The sequence below is a fragment of the Opisthorchis viverrini genome (genome assembly GCF_000715545.1).
Source record: "Opisthorchis viverrini unplaced genomic scaffold opera_v5_200, whole genome shotgun sequence".
NCBI lineage: Eukaryota > Metazoa > Platyhelminthes > Trematoda > Opisthorchiida > Opisthorchiidae > Opisthorchis > Opisthorchis viverrini.
In genome coordinates, this window is record NW_008751855.1 from 999,885 (window position 1) to 1,003,709 (window position 3,825).

The window sequence follows — 3,825 nt, forward strand, 5'->3', positions numbered from 1 at the left end:
TCCCCACGTGTTCAGAGGTTCGGAGAATAAATCGTTGAACCTACGATCTTGTGCCTCTATGTGGACAGTTGGCGAGAGTTACCAACTTACTGTTACATCCAACTAATACACCACATTCTCCTTTTCAGCCCACCCGGCTGCTATCCTCAGAACATCCACACAGTGAGTTGAGATACTTCTATACACGCAGACATATTACATACCACATGGATTGGACGTCACGTGCGTCACGCGCGGACAACGGGATAAACGAAGCCATGCCCTGATTGGTCAGAATGTCACCCAGTCTGGATCGAGCATCTATAGCTTGACGCTTCTCGCACTCTGATGGTGTGACCTTGTGGAGCACTCTGTTATGACCTATAAATATATAGTGAAAACAGTAAATACATGGCCATCGGTGGCCAAAGGTGGCTAAATTTTGCAACGCTTTTACCACTGACTGCCGTCATGCATACAACCCGAATATTGTAATTTTTACGGCAATGCCTTCCAAAATTCAGGAAAACAGTCAGTTTGATATTACATACCAAGGCAAAAAGTCATTTGTGAAAACGTTTGTTTTAATACATGATCGATTAAACTTGTCGTTTATTGATCTAAGTCCGGCCTTCGCTAGCTGAATCATTTGCCTCTCACTCGTTGCTATATTTCATCCAATTTTGGAACGTTCATCAATAAGTGTAAACGAAATGTACCGCAGTCAGGTAACCGTTTCTAATTACTTAAACTTTTCATAGAATTACGGACGCTGTGCAGCTGAGAGACAAAGATACTATCAGAAAACGTGAGCTTAATTCTCGGGTCTGTTTGCTGTGTGAGCGCGGCAATATCTGGGACCACTGATACGGGTGTAATGATTCGGGAAATGTGGAAAGTACAAGCGCTCCTCCAGCGCTGTCTGGGTGAATAATACGCCCGCACTTCTGAAGCATTTTAGAGGTGACTGCACTTTCCACGGCAGTGGAACCTACGCTGTCGGCTACTGATCGGGCCTCAGAAAACCCCAACCCAACACCACGTAAGTAGAAGTTCGGAAGGTATATAGCCATAAATCTCCTTTTAGGGCGTAGTAAGTCCGTTTTGCGAGCAACAATATCAAACACCCCGTACGTTTCCTATCGTGGGGGACATGTGCTATTCCCTGGCGCATCTGCCGGTTTCGCTGAAGTACACGCCCGTACGTTTCCTTCGTGGAGGACATGTGCTATTCCCTGGCGCATCTGCCGGTTTCGCTGAAGTACACGCGTATAGTGCTGTCTGTTCAGCGTCGATTCCATCCTGTTTTGCCGAAGAACCCAAGAGCTCTGCTTTTCACACCATGGATGACCATTTTTAAGCTATTTCCGAAGGTGTTTACGTCCATATTTCATTGCGAATGTGTTTGCGTAAAGCCTGATTGACAGTTCACGTGCGCAGTGAATTGAGACGGCTCAACGTTGTGTTAACATCAGTGGTATTACTTTGCACGGGTCGTCAAGGCGACAGATTTGGCCAATTCCTGCAACTGCACTGCAATTAGCGGAAACGAAGAATGTGTAGTTGGTGTAGTTTCGAGACCGCTTGACGTCGAAGCCTATATGCAAGGCATTAATTGAACTGCAGTTCGTTTTGGATGGTGGTTTTACTCCTCTAAATGTTCCGGAGTGTTTGCCTGGTCGCCTGCCATGCAACGTTGGCTACAAACCAGCCAGGTGGTTCGGTTATTTCGGATGTGATATGTGTGTCGTCCACGGAGTCCGACTTGAAAGAATGGTGACTCCTCCATAACTGGACGCCCATTTAGGGACATGCTCTGACTTCAAAATTTGCCAGACATCATACCGGTGTCTCATCGTTTGAGTGGCTACCAACAGACATGATCAAGTCATTCCCCCTTGATATTATGCGTTTGGTTTGCCCAGGCGCAACGAAGAATTTGCCCGAATTCCGGGTTATTGCCCATGCGCGTCATCCTTACAGATTGTTGCAAACGATTAAAAAGGAATTAAACAGATGCGTTTCAAGTGTGCAGGGTCACACCCTAGTGAGTTCCAGCTTCAACGCCAGGTTCTCGAGGACTGTGAACCGTGGAAAGCCACGTTGTCTCGGCGTCGTTTGCTCTTCTTAGAGCCTGTTGTGCACGAAGTTCTGATTTCCACCGATATTTAGAGAAATTATCTTGATTTGTCTATTGCCGTGTATACATTGTCCCACTAAATTTTCCGCGTTGATAACGTTGACTCTGTCCAGAGCGTAAAACGCGTATTTGTACAGAAGTTTTCCGATATATATGGGCCATGGGCTGTCGTGTACACTGTACATGGCTTGGTGCAGGGTTAGGATGCTTGGTCGGATTATTATGTCAACAAACGCAGAGGGCTTTCTTGCTGGGATTGTCGGCCGGGATAACGTTGATGTTGTGTACAAATGGAATTCTGCCATGGTTGCTCCACTTATTAAGTCCATCAGTTAGTGTTGAAACAAATCATGTAAACTCTTCCATTTTGTTTACCTAAATTTTGTAGACTAATTTTCATTGTTTCATGAGGAAGAAGCTAATGAAGGAGGGCTGGTGGAACGAAATTTTGGCTAAGGGCACATTCTGCAATGTTTCATTCTGGAGAGAGATTTCAAAGTCAAGTGGGTGGGCAAATGAAGCTCGGGAGATAACTGGGGTATCTAGACAGACTTTTTGGTTCACGAAATGATTGCTATCAATATTAGCTGCGATTGCTTTATTAAAAGTACGAAAAACGTAAGAAAACGCAGATACGGTGATTAAAACGATGCTGAGAATCGGGTTATGTTGTTCGCTCGAGCTGGATGCAGAACATGCCATGGAGCCCATGGAATGAGTTGCAGATGAGAACCGGGTGGCGGCAAGTAGGCCCTAGCAAAACAAAATATGTGTTGGTCAAGCATAGTGACAAGATTGGTGACATGGCGGCGGTTGAAGGTATCCAGGTATGCAATCAGGCTTAGCTTTTGCAGAATTATCGAAAGAAGTGATGGAATATCCTATTAGAGGATGGCTGATTGAATGGTCGTCAGAATGTCTGAGAACTTTTGTTCAAGATGAATGACTTGGTGAGGGCTTCTCTCTCGAAGTTCTGAATAGCGATTTGTATTTGAAACTGACCGCTTCTCAGACGTGTCTTGCAACAACAAAGGCTGTTGTCACCAACTTAATCAGAAGCCGCATGCAGGGCATCGGCTTCTGAAACAGACGATGCGTTAGGCTCTACTATGTTCAAAATAAAAAATCAAACGGTGGAGTTTTAGTTGGCAAACACTTTTTGAGATGAGGCCTGATAAAGGACAACGGTGTTCTTCAGCAGGTATCCAAACGCAATTCCCCCGGGAGCGACGAGCTGGGAACATCGAAATTGGTAAAAGTATTTTCTTCAGAAGTGGTAGCATCGTAAGCACTCTGTAAGCTTCACGTGATTTTTCTTGCGATTTTACATACCGTGGTTGATCGGTCCTGCGCATCATAACCTTAATTCCCAACTAACTTTTACAAATTATTTCCTTCCGACAGCCATGCCAGTCAGCAGACCCGGTTAACCTGTACGCTGTGCCTCTGGGACGCAACTTGCAATTTCCTTCGGCTGCAAATTTCTCCTTTTAATCCTCACTCGTAATTTTATGTCCCTGGACATCCACTCAACCGGACAAGGTCACTCTTTGTCAGCAACGGTTTCAGTTTTAGATCTGAATACATGGATTCACAATTGATATGGTTCCATCCCATGCCCGATTGGTGCCTTTTTTCCACAACGGGAAAGTACCTCAAATCCCTTAATCTGTTACCCATCTAGTTCAAATCGTAACGACCCAATC